Source organism: Pipistrellus hanaki, assembly GCF_964339955.1.
Source record: "Pipistrellus hanaki genome assembly, chromosome: 5".
NCBI classification, from domain to species: domain Eukaryota; kingdom Metazoa; phylum Chordata; class Mammalia; order Chiroptera; family Vespertilionidae; genus Pipistrellus; species Pipistrellus hanaki.
The window spans coordinates 77,456,897-77,476,300 of record NC_140507.1 but is presented as its reverse complement, the minus strand read 5'-3'; the positions used below and the strand labels follow the sequence as shown (position 1 = coordinate 77,476,300).

At 43.4% G+C, this 19,404-nt stretch overlaps 1 long non-coding RNA gene across 1 annotated transcript; it reads right to left on the bottom strand.

Annotated features, from left to right (window-relative positions):
* Window positions 1-1,105: 1,105 nt before the first annotated feature.
* On the bottom strand, window positions 1,106-15,013 carry LOC311623704. Its single transcript, XR_014795191.1, has 4 exons — window positions 14,885-15,013; window positions 4,306-4,432; window positions 3,567-3,627; window positions 1,106-2,910 (listed from the first exon to the last, which is right to left on the bottom strand). It is a non-coding gene; the product is annotated as an uncharacterized lncRNA (long non-coding RNA).
* Between the last annotated feature and the right edge of the window lie 4,391 nt (window positions 15,014-19,404).

Sequence of the window (19,404 nt, the reverse complement as noted above, 5' to 3'; positions counted from 1 at the left end):
TTTTAAAAATCCAAATACCAAAATAAAAAAAATATTGAATTGTAATTTTTAAATGCCATCTGAACAATAAAACATAATTTAAATAAGAAACTATTTCCATTTTAGAAATACACAGGAATTCACACAATTTGGATCTAACGGGCTTCAAAAAGTTAATAGATAATATTACTGACTTAATAAAAAAAATCGCGTTATTAATATGTAATATTGTAGAAAGTCATGTCCCAGAATTACCTCATTGTAACATTCATTTCTAAAAGAAATTACAGTTCACCCTTGAACAATATAGGTTTGAACTGCAAGTATCCACTTTTAAGCAGCAATACAAACACTTTTTTTAAAAGATGAACTGCCATTTCAATGTGTGGTTGGGAAACCATATGAAGAATGGCTTAAGTTCTACAAGGATTTTGGAGTATGTGGGCAGTTGGTGTCCTTAATCCTTGAGTTGTTCAAGGATCAACAATATTAAAAATCCACATCCTAAAAACACACTTAAACTTGGTAAACAAAAATATTTACAATTTTCAAAACAACTCTTTAACCTTGAACATTTTCCAGAACATTATACATAAATTAATTTACATCAAGCCTTATCAGGTTATTTACATTTCTTTTCCTGTCAGTGAGAGTTTTCAAATATAAAGATGTGGGTCCATCCCAGCCAGAGTAACTGTGTTTGAGCATCAACCTGTGATCCAGGAGATCATAGGTTGATTCCCAGTCAGGGCATATGCCCGGATTGCAGGCTGGACCCCCAATGTGGGACATGCAGGAGGCAGCCGATCAATGATTCTCTCTCATCATTGATGTTTCTGTCTCTCTCTCCCTTCCCCTCTGAAATAAATAAAAATATATTTAAAAAATATAGAGAGACCAATGAAACCTTTCTCACACTCTTTGCCTTCATGGTTTTATCCAATGAGTCATCTAATGCCTCCAGAAATAAGAGAAATAACTGGTCTTTCCCACACTATTTACATTCACTAGGATTTTATATATATATAATTGACATATATATATAATTGACACACACACACACACACACACACACATATATATATATATATATATATATATATATATATATATATATTCACACACATACACACTTATACATACACATATTTTTTTTTAATTGATTTCAGAGAGGGAGAGAAAAGAAATAGAAATGTCAATGATGAAAGAGAATAATTGATTGGCTGCCTTCTACACATCCCCTACTGGGGACCAAGCTGGCAACCCAGGCATATGCCCTTGGCCAGAATTTAACCTGGGACCCTTCAGTCCACAGGCTGACACCCTATCTACTGAGCCAAATCAGCTAGGGCTACATTCACCAGGTTTTATTCGTGAATCCTCTTATGCCTTCGTAAAGATGAGCCATCAACAAAGGCTTTCCCACATTCTTCACATTTATATGGTTTGTTTCCATTGTGCCTTTTCACGTGTAACTGAAGATTTTTGTTACAATTGAAGGCTTTTCTACATTCCTTACATTTAAAGGGTTTCTCTCCGGTATGATTTCTTTCGTGTGTTTGTAAGTTATTGTGATCTTTATAGGTTTTACCACATTGCTTACATTCATAAGGTTTCTCTCCAGTGTGAGTTCTTTCATGTCTTTGTAACAAACTAAGGCAAGTGAATGCCTTCCCACATTCCTTACATTGGTACGGTGTGTTTCCAGTGTGCATTTTCATGTGTCCCTTGAGGGAGCTGGGATAGCTATAGGCTTTCCCACAGTGTTGACATTCGTAGGACTTCTCTCCAGTGTGGAACTTCTTGTGCATTTCTAAGGAGCTATAGTATCTGAATGCTCTTCCACATTCCTTACATTCGTAGGGTTTTTCTCCTGTGTGAGTCATTTTGTGTGGTTCTAAGGACCTGAAATATTTGAAGGACTTTCCACATATCCTACATTCATATGGTTTCTCTTCAGTGTGAGTTCTCTCGTGTCTTCGAAGACAACTAGGGTACATGAACGCCTTGCTACATTTTTCACATTGGTAGGTCTTCGCTCCAGTGTGGTACCTCTCGTGATTTCGATAGGACCTGACGAGAGTGAATATCTTCCCACACTCCTTACACTGATAAGGAGTATTTCCCGTGTGCATTTTCATGTGTCCTTTAAGGGAGCTGTGATAACTGAAAGCTTTCCCACAGTGTTTACACTCATAGGACTTCTCTCCAGTGTGAAACCTTTGGTGTATTTCTAAGGAGCTGGAATGTCTGAATGCTCTTCCACATTCCTTACACGCATAGGGTTTTTCTGCTGTGTGAGTCATTTTGTGTGGTTCTAAGGATTTGAAATATTTGAAGGTCTTCCCACATATCCTACACTCATACGGTTTCTCTGCACTGTGAGTCCTTCCATGTACGTGAAGTTGGCTGGGATGCCTGAATGTTTTACTACATTTTTCACATTGATAGGCCTTTTCTCCAGAGTGGGTCCTCTCACCTGCTTGCAGGGAAGCTGAGGAACTAAAGGGTTTCGTACACACCTTACCATGATAAGGAGCGTCTGCACTATGTTTGGTCATGTGTTTTTGAAGGATTTTGAGCCACATAAAGGTTTTCCCACATTCCTTACACTTATAGGGTTTCTCTCCATAGTGAGTTCTTTCATGATTTTCAAAGCACTGGAGATAACTAAAGGCTTTCCCACATACGTTACATTTATATGGCTTCGCTCCACATCCCTGATACCCAGAGAGGTTTTGTCCAGTGTGACAGCTGGTGTGACCACTCTGGGATGAATGATCCGTGAAGGATTTGTCAAACATTCCGCATTCACACGGTGTTCCTCCCGGGAGAGGTTTCTTCCTCAGACTGAAATCAGGAACAAGGCTGATGTTTTCCCCACATGGACTAACCATTTTCCCTTCACAGATTCTCTCCAACATAGGACTTCTGTAAAAAACAAGAAGCACATCATGAATGAATTTTTATTAGAGCAGCGGTTCTCAATCTGTGGGTCACGACCCCTTTGGGGGTCGAACGATCCTTTCACAAGGGTCGCCTAAGACCAGCAGAAAACAGATATTTGCATTATGATTCATAATAGTAGCAAAATTACAGTTATTAAGTACCAATGAAAATGATTTTATGGTTGGGGTCACCACAACATGACGAACTGTATTAAAGGGTCGTGGCATTAGGAAGGTTGAAAGCCACTGTATTAGAGACTCTGTATTGATCAGTAAAATATTTGAAGAATATTAGTATGATTTATACTGAAAGTGTAGGTTTTATGTTTTGCCCAAGTTGTTTAAAGTTTAATATACTGAAGGCTCTGCAAGACAAGTTTACCCTTGCTATTAATGAAAAAGTGATATTCATATACAGGATTTAATAATGCTGTTTCCTAATCCACTAGTATTTTGCAAACACTGATCATTTATATCATATATAAGAAAGCACGGGGGGGGGCGGGGGGGGGCGGGGAGAAAAAAAGAAAAAGAAAGCAATTTGGTGAACATCTCCTAAAAGCTGTTGCTTTGGTTGCTTCTTTTTAAAATTTCAATGTTTTTTTTACATGAGACACTGCATTCTCTTGTGTGACTCACCTTTGTTTTCTCTTCGGGTTTTTGTACTGATCTTTGATGTCATGATCTTCCCATTTGTTACCTAAAGAAGCAGACCCAGAAAAATAACTCCAAAGTATTAGAAATTATTTAAAAATTAATACATTCTATTCCTATGATAAGCTGTAACTATTTGTCAATGTCATCCCGTCCCAAATGACACATCTTAGAAAATGCTGATGGGTAAAAAACACTTGTGCCTGGCTGTTGTGTCTCAGTGGTTAAACATCAACCTACACTGAGTGGCCAGATTATTATGATCTCTGAATGTATAATAATCTCTGAACGCATAATAATCTAAACCCCCCCCCCCCACCTTCTTCATAGCCTGGTGCATGAATTCATGCATGGGTAGGGTCCAGCTAGGCTGGCCAGGGGGGGAGGGGATATGGGCAGTTAGGCAGCCTGCCTGTTGGTCAAATTCCTGATTGAGGGGACAATTTGCATATTAGCCTTTTATTATATAGGATATATAGTGAGTGGCCAGATTATTATGCATTCAGAGATCATAATGATCTGGCCACTCAGTATATGAACCAGGAGGTTATGGTTCGATTCCCAGTTAGAACACATGCCTGGGTTTCAGGCTCAAACCCCAGTGTAGGGCCTGCAGGAGAGAAACCATTGATGTTTCTCTCTCTCTCTCCCCCTTCCTCCCGCTCTGAAAAACAAAGAAACTTGAGCTCTAATTGAGCAAGTGGAAGGAACTCATCGTCCTTACCTATGGAGGCCAGGTTCCTGAAGGTTTCCCTCATCACATCTCTGTAGAGTTTCTTCTGTGAAGACTTCAGTAAGGCCCACTCCTCCAGAGTGAAGTTCACAGCCACGTCCTCAAAGGTCACTGGGTCCTAAAACAATCCATTTATGTACAGAGTAAAGTTTGTGAAGTTGTCAGCCTGAAAATCTATAATCCACTTATAAGAAGGTTACATATGATTCTATCATCTCCTATCATTTATTTTATGACCTGATCAAAGAAACGTCCTTTCTAAAAGCTTTTTTTATTACAGTTTTCAATTCTTGAAGGCCCTTTTTAATTAAGAACATTAACTAACATTACTAAGTGGCAAAGACCATAAAGTCAAATTTTGTAAAGCCAATTTGGAAGTGGTGAAGTCTTAATTTAATTAATTTTAACAAATGATTCTTGGGTCAGAGCTTTCCTCATGACCATGGATATTTTTGGAGAATGGGTGCTATGACCTTGAGTCAAGGCAGACTTTTCATTTTTACGTGAAGTATACCCTTTTCTCCTTTATATTATTTCAGCAATTCCCCTACGGTCAGGGGGTACCTTGCTTTAATTTATTGAGATCCCAGGTATAACTGTAACTTGAAACCAAATTACATGAGAATTGCATGAAAGGTTGCATACCACTGTGTTACAGGTAATGGTTAACAATCTGAAATTATTTCCAGAGAGACTCAAAGTCCAAAGAGTGACCTTTAATTTTTTTTTAATTCTTTCCATATATATATATATATATATATATATATATATATATATACACTTAAATATATTTTATTGATTTTTTACAGAGAGGAAGAGAGAGGGATAGAGAGTTAGAAACATCAATGAGAAAGAATCATCGATCAGCTGCCTCTTGCACACCCCCTACTGGGGATGTGCCCGCAACCAAGGTACATGCCCTTGACCGGAATCGAACCTGGGACCTTTCAGTCCGCAGGCCGACGCTCTATCCACTGAGCCAAACCGGTTTCGGCTCTTTTCATATATTTTTAATTTCCAAGTAAGTCAAATTCTGAACCACTTTCAATGCCCTTTTCCTTTTGTTCTTTTGCTCAAGTCCTTACCTGTTTTATATCTTAGGTCACTATAAAAGCATCAGAGGAATGAATGTGCAGTCTCTCTAGCATGGTACCCATCAAACTTTCCCTTCAGAGGGCCTCAAAGCAGTGCCATCAGGATTAGAGGCCTCGCCTAGGCAATGATTGCTATATAGAATTTAAGGGCCTGAGGCTTGAGTCCAGTGTGAGTTAGTCCCTTTGCTATGGCACAGACAGGCTATGACTGTGGTCCCCACTAACCAGGGGGTCAGAATCTCTGTTGCAGCAGAGGCAGAGCCAGCAGCAGCAGAGGTACTGAAGGGTCCTGGCAAGCTCCCTGGTATTAGGAGAATGAACTGACATGACATGAGACAGACAGCTGCCGTGGGTGTCAGAAAAGCAGTGGACAAAAAGGCAACTGGAACTGGCAATCACCAAGACTGCCCTGAGGTTTCAGAAGGCTAAATAAATATGATCCCCAGTAACCTGCCACCTCGTCTTAACCGGTGGTGGAAGAACAGTCTCAGAACTGTTTGTCTTCATTGGCCATTTAAGATTAAAGTAACAGACTGGTTAATGATTATATCGTAAAACCTTCAGAAAGCAAGGAGCGTTTTGTGAAATATTTGGGGTGTTTTTCCCCTGTAGCAATTTTTAGATTTTTGGTTTTGAAAAATTATTACTTTTTGGCAGCAAGAGAAAAGCAGCTAAATATAAAGCTTAAATACCCATATGAAATATCAGCCAATTTTTCAGGAGAAACTTTGCAGTCCAGAAAATAATAGCATGACATATTTAAAAAGGTAAAAGGAGCCCTAACTGGTTTGGCCCAGTGGATAGAGCATCAGCCTGTGGACTGAAGGGTCCTGAGTTCAATTCTGGTCAAGGGCACATGCCCGGGGCTGCAGGCTCAATCCCCAATAGGGGGCGTGCAAGAGGCAGCCAATCAATAATTCTCTCCCCTCACTGATATTTCTCTCTCTCTCTCCCTCTCCTTTCCTCTCTGAAATCAATAAAAAATATTTATTTTAACAAAAAGGTCAAAGGAAAAACACAATCAAACAAGTATACTTCACCCAATAAGGTAATCATTCAGAATTAAAGGAGAGAGAAAAAAATTTCCCAGTTAGAAAAAAAAGCACCTCACTAGTAAAAGTAAATAAACATTTAGTAAAAGTAGTAGATCGGCTAATTGCAAAACTACTATGATGGTTAAAGACAATAGTAGTAAAATCAGGATTATATAAAATAATTAAGAAACAATGGACAAAAACATAAAACATGCCATTATCAATGTAAGATGTAGAGAAAGTGTAATAAGTGTAGTATTTTTAGAATGATTCAACTGAGGCAGCCATTAACTTAAAATGGACAACTTTAAACATAAGTTGTTATAAATGAAGCTCATGGTAACCACAACCAAAAAATATATAATAGACACAAAAAAAATTTAAAGAGAAATGTATCCAAATATAACATTACAGAAATTTACCAATACCAAAAATAAAAAAGCCAAAAATGAAATACAAAAAGAACAACTACAAGAACAAAAAAATAACAGTTAATACAATGGCAATAAGTACATGTGCCTATCAATAATTACTTGAAATGGAAATTGAACAAAATGCTCCAATAAAGATTTAGGGTGATTAAAGGGATAGTAAAAAAGCAAGACATATTCATATGCTACCTACAAAGACTAATTTCAGACATAAAGATATAGACTAAAATGTAGGATGGAAAAGGTATGTCATACAAATGAAAATGAAAAGAAAGCTAAGGTAGCAAGACAAAAAAAAGACTTTAAAATTAAAACCATAACAAGAGACAAAAGACATTACATAAAGATAAAAAGATCAAACATATAACACTGTACAAATCTATGCACCAACAACCTATATATAATAAAGAAGTAATATGCAAATTGACCCTCACACCCTTGTACAAGATGGCCGTCCCCATGTGGTCAAAGATGGCCACCACAAGATAGCCGGCAGGGGAGTGCAGTTGTGGATGATCAGACCAGCAGGGGAGGGTAATTAGGGGTGACCAATTTGGCAGGGAGGGCATTAGGGGTAACCGGGCCAGCAGGGGATGGCAATTGGGGGCAACCAGGCTGACAGGGGAGGGCAGTTAGGAAGGGCACTTAGGGGTGACTGGGCCAGCAGGGGAGGGCAGTTGGGGGCAACCAGGCCTGTAGGGGAGGGCAGTTGGGGACAACCGGCCAGCAGGGGAGGGAAATTGGGGGCAATCATGCCAGCAGGAGAGCAGTTAGGTGGTGATCAGGCTGGCAGGCAGGTGAGCACTTGGGAGCCAGCAGTCCCGGATTGTGAGAGGGATGTCCGATGTGGGATTGGGACTAAATTGGCAGTTGGACATCCCTCGAGGGGTCCCAGATTGAAGAGGGTGCAGGCTGGGCTGAGGGACAACCAACCCCCCCAATTGCATCAATTTTGTGCATTGGGCTTCTAGAAGTAGCACCTAAATATAAAGCAAAAATTAATAGATATAATAGAAGATGTAGGTAGGTACTATAATAATAATAATAATAATAATAATAATAATAATAGGAGGGGACTTCCAATATCCCATTTAAATCAAGAGATAAATCATCCAGACACAAAATAAAAAAATAAAAAAACTTGGCTCAAAATGACATTTTATACAGGTGGATTTAATAGATACTGCAGAATATCCCACCTATAGACAGCAGAACACACATTCAAGTCAAATGCACATGAAACATTCAAAAAATTAGATCACATTAGTCCACAAAACTAGGCTCAATAAATTTAAGAAGACTAAAATATCAAGCATCTTTTCTGACCACACATTATAAAATTAGAAATCAATTACAAGAAGAAAGAAAGAAAAAAAAAAAACCTAGAGAAAGCACAAATATGTGAAGGCAAAAAAACATGCTACTAAGAATATATTAAAAATATATATTAAGACAAATGGAAATGGAAATACAATATTCCAAAATCTATGAGACAAAGCTAATGTAGTTCTAAAAGACAAGTTGATAGTTATAAAGGCCCTCAAAAACAAGGAAAATTTCAAATAAACAATCTAAACAACAAAGAATTACAAAAAGGAACAACTAAAGCCCACTGTAGTGGAAGGAAGAAAATAGTAAAGATCAGAGCAGAAATCAATACAAAAAAAAAAAAAAAAATCGGGGGGAAAAAAAAATCAATGAAACCAAGAGCTGGTTCTTTGAAAAGATAAACAAAACTGATAAACCCTTAGTGGGATTTATGTAAAGACAGATCGAGAGAGACAGACAAAGAGACAGGCCCCCCAAAATACAATCCAAAATGGAAGAGAAGTTAAAACCAACACTAATAGAAACACAAAGTGTGTACTATGAACGATATAGCAACAAACTGGTATATTCTACGAAACATACAATCCTTCAAGAAGAATCAGAATGATGCAGACAATCTGAACGAACTGCTTACTGGAAACAAAATTGAATCTGGAATCCTATATAATCCTATATAATCAATAGCTAATATGTAAATGGGGACAGGGGACCTGAAGTCGCGCCCTGGGGCACCTGACGCTGTGCCCAGGTCTGGAGACTTGGGTCTGGGGACTTGAGGCTGCACTGGGGGACCTGAGGTGGTGCCCCTCTCCAAAACCCTCCCCACCCCCCCACCCCTGCCCCAGTGCTGGGGGACCTGAGGCCACATACCCCCACCCAGACCCAGCTTTTTCCTCTGGTCTGTCTTTTCTCAATCCTTCACAGCCCCCTCTCAGGCTCACTGAACCTGGCTGAGCTGGCTCGGCACATATTATTACAATACATTCAGGATTTCTAATTAAACCCCTCCCCTGAAATGAACTATTGTAGAAATTCCAAAGATTTCCATGTTCTGAGGTGTTTTCCGAATATCAAGGACTACAGAAATGCAATTGCTTTTCCGCACTTCCATTAAAATAGGAACGCATTTGCTTTAGGATCAGTCCGTGGCAGCATAGTAAGAAGCTGGGAAAATTCCTGGGCAAGCAGAATAGGGAAACTGAGACAAGAAAATTAAATAGGGCCAAACAACTTGAAAAACTTAGAGCCAGCATGTGAATCACAAGACCTTATCTTCCCCAGACCAAGAACATTTGAAAGCAAATGGTTTCTACCTCCCGTTCCTAACCAGAGGATACACAGCTTATTTGTCAGGGAGATAGAGGACAAACAGCCAATCAATGACATCTGTACCAGCTAACTCCAAGGACAAATGAAGCCAGGGGAACAAATAACAAAACCCCATTAAAGCCAGGCAGACCCAAAATAAAAGTAAAACAGACCAAAGAATTCCAAACGTCCCTGTACACTTATTCTGATGCATCAGCATATTAAAAAATGTACATGGAGCCGAAACCGGTTTGGCTCAGTGGTAGAGCGTCGGTCTACCGACTGAAAGGTCCCAGGTTCGATTCCAATCAAGGGCATGTACGTTGGTTGCGGGCACATCCCCGGTGGGGGGTGTGCAAGAGGCAGCTGGTCGATGCTTCTCTCTCATCGATGTTTCTAACTCTCTATCTCTCTCCCTTCCTCTCTGTAAAAAAATCAATAAAATATATATATTTTTTAAAAATGTACATGGAAAGGTGATGAATATCCTCCTGAAACACGCCCCTAAGATTCTCACCTGCAGCAAAAAAGATTTTAAAAAGACAAAGACCCAGTGTGGGCTCACTCTAGAGCAGCGGTTCTCAGCCTTCCAAATGCCTCGACCCTTTAACACGGTTCCACCTGTTGTGGTGAGCCCCAGCCATAAAATTATCTTCGTTGCTACTTCATAACTGTCATTTTGCTAATGAATTATAATGTAAATATCTGTGTTTTCCCATGGTCCTAGGCGACCCTGCTAGTGGTTCTCAACCTGTGGGTCTCGACCCTCAGAAAACACAGATATTTAAATTACGATTCATGAACAGTAGCAAAACGACAGCTATGAAGTAGCAACGAAAATAATTTTATGGTTGGGGGTCACCACAACATGAGGAACTGTATTAAAGGGCTGCGGCATTGCCGAAACCGGTTTGGCTCAGTGGATAGAGCGTCGGCCTGCGGACTCAAGGGTCCCGGGTTCGATTCCGATCAAGGGCATGTACCTTGGTTGCGGGCACATCCCCAGTTGGGGGTGTGCAGGAGGCAGCTGGTCGATGTTTCTCTCTCATCGATGTTTCTAGTTCTCTATCCCTCTCCCTTCCTCTCTGTAAAAAAAAATCAATAAAATATGTAAATATGTATTAAAAAATAAATAAAAATAAAAATAAAGGGCTGCGGCATTAGAAAGGCTGAGAACCACTGCTCGGGAGCATGCCCCTGCCCCTTCTCTGGCGTGAACTTTTTACTTCCCCCTCAACTCCAAGGTTCCTCACAAGACTTGCAACCAGGGGCGCCTACCCCCTGATCCCGTCTCAAGGCCTTCTTTTCCCTGACTTCCCGGTAGGCTACGGCAGCCTTGGCCGCTGCTCTCCTGTAATGTTTCCACACAGCCACGGCAGAGCACCGCCTGGCCTTTCTCCTCTGCTTCTGCTACCCTAAGCCCTTCCTCCGTTTCAGTGTCCCCAGCTTTAGTAAACATCCCCTCAAAATCACCTGGACTCACGTTGTGAAATCTTTCCCGCACAAAGTCAAGAACCGTCACACCACCGGCCAGCCTCAGACGCAGAACCACTCCGGGCCTGTCCCTATCCATAACCATAGGTCCCTTTACCTGTCAAACTTCCCTAGAGAAAGAAACATAAATGATGACACAAAGAAAAGAAAAAGGAAAAAGCACCCGAGACACCCATCTCACATCTTTTGGTTCTCTTGCCTAAAGAGAACCAAAACTCCATTAATTACAGAACTTTCTTGCCTTACACAGTGTCTCTCTATTAACTTACCTATTAAAAAGCCCACGTGCTGCCGAAACCGGTTTGGCTCAGTGGTAGAGCGTCGGTCTGCGGACTGAAAGGTCCCGGGTTCGATTCCGGTCAGGGGCATGTACCTTGGTTGCGGGCACATCTCCAGTAGGGGGTGTGCAAGAGGCAGCTGGTCGATGTTTCTCTCTCATCGACGTTTCTAGTTCTCTATCTCTCTCCTTTCCTCTCTGTAAAAAATCAATAAAAATAAAAAAATAAAAATAAAAAAAAGCCCACGTGCTAAGGTACACTAGAAAAGAACTGTAATACTCAATGAGAAAAAGAAAAGAAACTTGATGTTGGAATCCAAAGGTAGCAGGAATTCTGCTTCCCTAGAATTCAAAAGAAAAGGCCCGGTGAAGTGAAGAAGACTGAACATCAGTGAGAATGAAAAGGGTTCCGTCATAAACCTGGCACAGCTCAGTGAGGGAAGGCACCTCGCAGGGCGATCTGATCGCAGACTCCGAACTGCAGGAGGTTAGGAAGGGTCATCCATCGCAGACTCCGAACTGCAGGAGGTCAGGAAGGGTCATCCAGCCTCGGGCCTCACATATCCTCCCACAATGCTCGTGTACCCGCTGCCTTTAGCAAGCCCTGTCCGCTGCTCCAAACGCACCTTTGAAATGCGAGAAAGTCATCTGTCTTTCTCAGACCCTGAGCCTTAGCAAACCTCAAAGGAGCAGGTGATTGTTATCCAGCCCTTTCCTTGCCATCTTTCACCTTCACCGAATCTTCCGTGTTTCCTCTTTAACGCCAAACGTTTTAAAAGAACTGCAAACTGGCAGAAACCGGTTTGGCTCAGTGGATAGAGCGTCGGCCTGCGGACTGAAAGGTCCCAGGTTCGATTCCGGTCAAGGGCATGTACCTTGGTTGCGGGCACATCCCTAGTAGGGGGTGTGCAAGAGGCAGCTGGTCGATGTTTCTCATCGACGTTTCTATCTCTCTATCCCTCTCTCCTCCTCTCTGTAAAAAATCAATAAAAAATATTTTAAAAATAATAAGAAAGAAAGAAAGAAAGAAAGAAAGAAAGAAAGAAAGAAAGAAAGAAAGAAAGAAAGAAAGAAAGAAAGAAAGAAAGAAACTGCAAACTGAAAATGCTCTCAGGAGCCTTTTCTCAGTCTTTTTGTTTGAACAGGTCTGCACGGGGCCGGCTGATACTGTGTGTGGGTTCTTGCCTCCATGCAGAAAAGATTTCACAATAAGAGTCCAGATGATTTATAGGGGACGTTTATTAAAGCTGGGGGGGGGGGGGGGGGTGGAAGATATATGCAATACTATCCACGATAACAAATATATTTAAAAATGAAAAAATAAAGCTGGGGACAGTGAAACAAGGAAGGGCCTAGGACAGAAGCACCAGGAGAGGGACTAACGAGGCGGGGAAATGAGCCTGGGCGGGCTGCTTTGGCTCCCTAAGAAGTCAGAGAAAAGGGGACCAGCTGCCTGACAGACACCCTTAGAGTTTGGAAGGAGAGGGGGAAGGGACAGGCCGGACAGGCCTGTGCTCCTGGGAGGGAGAGCTGCGAGCTAGGTCCTTGGTTTTTAAAGGCTGGGAGTTTGGGGGGAAAGGGGTCTGAGTGAAGGATCAATAGAATATTCATCATCTTTATGTTGATGCGCCAAAATGAGATGTGTTCCCTTAGCTTCATCTGTCTGTCCCTGGACATCTGCTGTCTGTCTCCCTGAGAAGGGGGTGATTTAAGCTATTCATCCTCCAGTTGGGGAGAACTGTAAACCATTTGCTCTTAGGTGTCCTTGGTTTAGGGAAGATGGGATTTACTAGATGGCTACAAACTGCTTGCTTAACGATCTGTCTCAGTTTCCCTATTCTGTTTGCCCTGGCTTACTAGCCTGCCTCATTTTGAGATCTTGCTTCAAGGCCTATCCTGTATTTAGACCAAATAAATTCTAATAAACTCTAAATTTTTCTACAAATTCGAGCTTTTCCATGTCAACACCAGATTTGGAGCTTAGACAACCCCAGTTGAGACAAAACCTCTGTTGAGTTGGTCAGTGTATGTGTGTGTGTGTGGGGGGGGGGAGGGGGAAGGGTGCGGGGGGGGGGGGGGGGGGGGATGGGGACACCTGAGCAGCCCAGGACTGAACTCTCAGAGCTCCACACACCCTCCCCTCTTGTAAACACGGGACTGCTCCCACCCTCAGGCTCCATCCTCAAGTGAAGAAACTCAGAGCCTGGTCTAGTTTAAGGCTATGACCCAAATGGCCCCCAATTTCATGAATCATTCGTCCATGAGATAAAACACCCAGTCTTCACCCTTGCTCAGTGTATACAAACTATAACCTGAATGCAAGACAACCACAAAATCTACAAGCGTCTAAGCCTAAAAAGCCACAACTACAACCTCAGAAAGGGCCTCATCACCGCTACCCTACCCCAACCCTCCCTCCCTGCCGAGCTCCCCATCCCCACCAGCCTCGCACCCCCAGCTCTCCCCCAGCTCTCCCGGGCTTCCTGGCTTTTCTCCCGAATCTGACATGAACAATGCGGCTTTGCACGACTAAGCCCTGGGATTACATACGAAAACCCCGAAAATAACACACACGTCAGAAACTTGCTGTACACGCTCGGGAAGAGAGAATTCTACAAAAACAGAACGTAATACTGCAGTACTTTTATGTTTTTTTACCCTCCTGCCTGTCTGGAACTATTTTACGCTGTCTTCCAAGCTCCAGCATTTTTACTCTCATCGAAAACAAGTAATTCCTACGTTAATACATGTTTCCAAGTGACAAACCCAGGGAAGGAGCGGTAAGGCCAGGAGAGAACAACCGAGAAAGTTCTCCAAGAGGAGCTTCCCAGGCTCCCCATAGGGTGCAGGGCCCAGGAAAGGGGGTGGGAGAGACCACGGAGGAATTCATCGACATCTCCCAGGGGGTTGCTGTCGGCTTTCCCCTCATGGAAAACCGCCACAACAAATCCAAACCGTTACACACACACACATACACACACACACACACACACACACACACTCATACACTCTCATATACACACTCACACACACTCTCTCACACACACACACACTCACACTCATACACACACACACACACACTCATATATACACACACACACTCATACACACACACACACTCATACACACACACTCATACGCTCACTCACACACACACACACACTCATACACACACTCACACACATACACACTCACACACACACACTCACACACTCATACACACACACACACACACGCTCACTTCTTTGAAAAGTCCAACTGTGACTCCCAGACGGACATCTGCCTTTGGGAAGGAATTCAAGGAGGGATTTGGAAACGCAGAGATACATCCCCCTCCTAGGAAGAGCCACCTCGGGGGATCAGGGGAACAGAATCTTGGTTTGAGAGCTGCTTTCCAAACAACTCGAAAACTCAGGAAAAAACGGGACCCCAGAGGTCACAAGCGAACCCCCGCCCCTCCCACCCGCGGGAAGCCAGGGCGGCGCTGCGCCCGGGCGGTCGCGGGTCCGCGGGCGTCAGGCTTGACCACGGGGGAGCGGGTCCTGCCCCGATGGTCCCCGGGGCCTGGGTCCCCGTCCCGGACCCCCAGCCCCGCACACTCACCATTTCCCCGGGTCCCCCTGAGCGGTCCTCTCCGCTCCGCGGCGGGTCGGTCACGGCGGGACGGACGCCCAGCGGGTCCGGCCCGTCCGGCGCAGGTGAGCCTCGGGGCGGCCCGCCCGCAGGTCCCGGGGTTCGCGGGGAGCGGCCCCGCCCACCTGCCCGCCCCGCCCCTGATTGGGCGGTTTGCGAGGACCCGCCTCCCTCGCTCCTGAGTGACAGCGGAGGGAACAGCTCAGGTGGTGGAGCAGCACCAGCTTCCGCTGGTGGGCGGGACCACCCTCCAGGGAAGTTTGCTTTTTGAAAAACAAAAAAACTCGCAACATACAAACTTATTTAACAAAAGTAAAAGGTACAGTCAAGCAGGCACTAATGTCATGAGAAAAAGCACTTAGGAGAAAGTTTATGTTTTAAACACCTCACAGGAACCTGCTTCCAGTTGCATTTAGCTGATCTCTGCTGCTGTGACGACACAGCTCATGCCAGGGAATGGATGAACGATGCACTGAATGATAACATATATATATATATATATATATATATATATATATATATATATATATATATATATATATATATATATATATATACACACACACATACATACACACACATATATATGTGTGTGTGTGTGTGTGTGTGTGTGTGTGTGTGTGTGTCCATCACATTGCCCCCACCCCCAAATGTAATTTTGGGAGTGGGGGCAATGTGATGGACGATCCCCCGATGGAAGATGTCGTCTAGAGAGAAAAATATGCGCACTGGCTCCTGGATCGCGTTAGGCACCCAGCTTAGACTCTGCTGAGCACAGGCGTCTTTACACCTCGGCGGGGTTGGAAAACTTATTTGGAAAAGTTCTTTGGGTCACATGACATTCCCGTGTCCATTGTGCTCGTGGAAGTATCTGTCAGCGTCCTGGATAAGATTGTGCGCCTTCTGCAGGCAGGTGGGCGGTGCATGAGGGTGGGAGGTGCATGCGGGGAGGTGGGGTGGGACAGGGAGAAGCTGGCCAAAGGTACCCCGCGCTCCAAGGCCTGGATTGTGCTGTGACCAAGCCCAGGGACATTTGCTTTAAATAAGCTTCCTGGTTCTAGAAGGATAGTGGCGTCCTCCCGCAGACACAGAGGTGAAGAGGGAACTTCAGATATTGCCATCCTTGTCCTCAGCAGAAGGGCCGCTCAGGCCAAGCCAGACTGGGACCAGGGGGTCAGAGGTCCTCCCGGGTCAGAGGTTGGCAAACATACTTTAAAATGTTTACAAACACACTTAAAAATAGCCTCACCGTATGCAGTGGAGAGTCAGGCTCCATTTTTATGTTTATTGGCAGCATTTAGACTCCCACCCATCCCATCTCTACCTCTATGCATGTGGTACTTTAGCTAAGGAGTCCCATGGCTTCCCAAACATTTGGATCTGGTGGCAAATTTGAACCCAGCAGAGCCACATGGGTCACATGGGTGCAGGGACTCTTCTGTGCACAATCATAAGCTTGGGCTGTGCTCAACAAAACTCACAGGTGCAATAGTACAGTAGGAGGGGAAAATTTTTTATAATTTTTTTTTAATCCTCACCTGAGGACATGCTTAGAGAGAGGAAGGGAGGGAGGGAGGGAGGGAAGAAGGGAGGGAGGAGAGAGAGAGAGAGAGAGAGAGAGAGAGAGAGAGAGAGAGAGAGAGAGAGAGAGAGGAAGGAGGAGGAGGAGGAGGAGGAGGAGGAGGAGGAGGAGGAGGAGGAGGAGGAGGAGGAGGACAGGCCTGTAAGTTGTGTGAGATCAAAACACTAGCTGTTTACAATCCAGACTCACATCTAGAAGCACTTTCTCTATGCCATAGAGTCTATGGCCTTTCTTAGTCTGAGGAGCTGGCCAGATTCCTGGATTCCCTGGTCTCACAGGCTGCCTACTGATGGCCTTCACTGCATTTCCCACAGGGTGGATGGAGGTGGAGATGGGGGTGGCGGTGGGGAGAGTTGGAGCATGGGAAGGGCCCCATATTCCCACTACCACATAAAGGGGGTCTAACCTGCATGACTAGCTACATGTCAGCGATATGAAAGGTCAGGGGTTCTAAACCAAATAACCAGCAATATGCTAGGGGAGGAAAGATGACCCTAGTTTTGCCAGTTGCTAGGCGCCCATGGCTCTCTACCCTGCTGACCTTCTGTACCTCGCCCTTCATCCTTGCTCTGCTCATGTCTACCTGCCTACCACACAACTGGTTCAACCTGATCCTCACCTGTGAAGAGAGTGCAACTGGAGGCAAAAAAATCTGAATTTCAGAGAGCAGGCTACCTGCTCAATGTGGACATCCAGGACAACCTCAGAGATGCCATCCTGGGCACCCGAGAGCTCTGCCAGGGCTGTCAGCACACGAAGGAGGGGCAGTGAGAGCAACAAGCTGCTGCAGGAGTTTTTATTGTTGTTGTTGTTTGTGTGTCTTTTTTAAAAAAAAAAAAAAAAACATATTTTATTGATGTTTTTACAGAGAGGAAGAGATAGGGATAGAGAATTAGAAACATCGATGGGAGAGAAACATCTATCAGCTGCCTCTTGCACACCTCCTACTGGGGATGTGCCCGTAACCAAGGATGTGCCCGTAACCAAGGTACATGCCCTTGACCGGAATCGAACCTGGGACCTTTCAGTCTACAGGCTGACGCTCTATCCACTGAGCCAAACCGGTTTTGGCTGCTGCAGGAGTTTGAGAAGAGTGGCAACACTTCCCTGTAAACCCTCTGCTTCTCCCGAACGTCCCCGGGTCTTCCCAAAGCCGCCTTCTCGGATTTATTCTTATGAATACTCTTTCCTCTTAGCCCTTGTTTTTGGGGGAGTTTCGTTATTGTTTATTCTCACCCAAGGAAAAGTTCATTATTTCTTTAAAAAATATTTATTTCAGAGAGGAAAGGAGAGAGAAACATCAATGGTGAGAATAATTGATCGGCCGCCTCCCGCACACTCCCTTACTGGGGATTGTGCCCGCAACCCAGGCATGTGCCCTTGGCTGGAATTGAACCCGGGACCCTTCAATCTGCAGGCCGATGTTCTATCCACTGAGCCAAGCCAGCTAGGGCTCACCTGCACTATTAATACCATAAAACTGTTTCCTATAACTGGGCCTTATGTTGACATCATCCAGAAAAGAAGGACACCAGAAAACACTCGCAAGCATCAAAGCCTGACACTGTCTCCTGGTGGGCACAGGTGGCTAAAAAGTAATTCTACCTCCAATAAACCTTTGATGGGGATCTTGCGAAGACCTCTGTGGAAAACTATACCTCTAAGAAAATGAAAACTGAAGAGTTGGCCAAGACTGGTTTGGCTCAATGGATAGAGCGTCGGCTTGGGGACTGAAGGGACCCGGGTTCGATTCCGGTCAAGGGCATATACCTTGGTTGCGGGCATATCCCCAGTAGGGGGTGTGCAAGAGGCAGCTGATCGATGACTCTCTCTCATTGATGTTTCTAACTCTCTATCTCTCTCCCTTCCTCTCTGTACAAAATCAATAAAATATTTTTTTAAAAAAATTAAAAAAAAAAGAAAGAAAGAAAACTGAAGAGTTGGTGGTGATTTTGAAGATACACTTGATTGAAGGGTAAGAAATCCAAAAAATCAGCTGAAAGATGGTATTCTCAAAGTTCCTATGTATCTGTCTCCCTCTGTACAATGGTGGCTCCAATATTGGACAGAATGATTTCTTGGCTTCTGCCTCCCAAATCCATACAAGTGAGGATATTGGTATAAATATTTTAACATGGGACCACAGAGAAAGTGAATCCTGAAAAATCTACTTTCTACCACTCCCAAAAGAGGGAATGGCTCCAGCTGAAAAATTTTACCCTATCACAGAACTCCTCTTTTTTTTAAATCCTCATCTGAAGATATGTTTTTATTGATTTGAGAGAGAGGGAGGGAGATAAAGAGAAGGGGAGAGAGGGAGAGAGAGAGAGAGGGCCATAAGAAATATCGACCAGTTGCCTCCTGCCTGGAATCAAACCTGCAATCCTTTTGGTGGACAGAATGATACTCCAACTAACTGAGCCATCCAGCCAGAGCAGGTCTCTCTTCTTAAATCAACATCTACTTACCACATGTTGGTCAAAAGAAAAAGGAAAAGTTTAACAGTAAAAATAATAACTCACATAAAACTTCATTCTTTCATAAACATAACAAAATTTACTCCAACTTTTTGTAAGAGTGGGAAAAGTAGGATTTTTTACACACACACCCCCCCCAAAAAAGACTTATTGAATAAGAAAGGGAGAATATATACTAGTGTAATAGATGAGAAATGTGCAGGAACTGTCACAAGGCCTGTAGGAAAGTCTCAACTTAAACCAAACTGTAATTTTTCAATAGCCCTTTAATACATACAAAAATAAACATCTTTAAAAAATAAATCTAATTGTATATTAGAAATACACTTGAATTAACCCATAAATCTAAGACTTCAAAATATAAAAAGACAATGTCAGTGATTAAACCACTACCTCGTCATGTTATAGACTATTGCTAAAAGACAAATCAC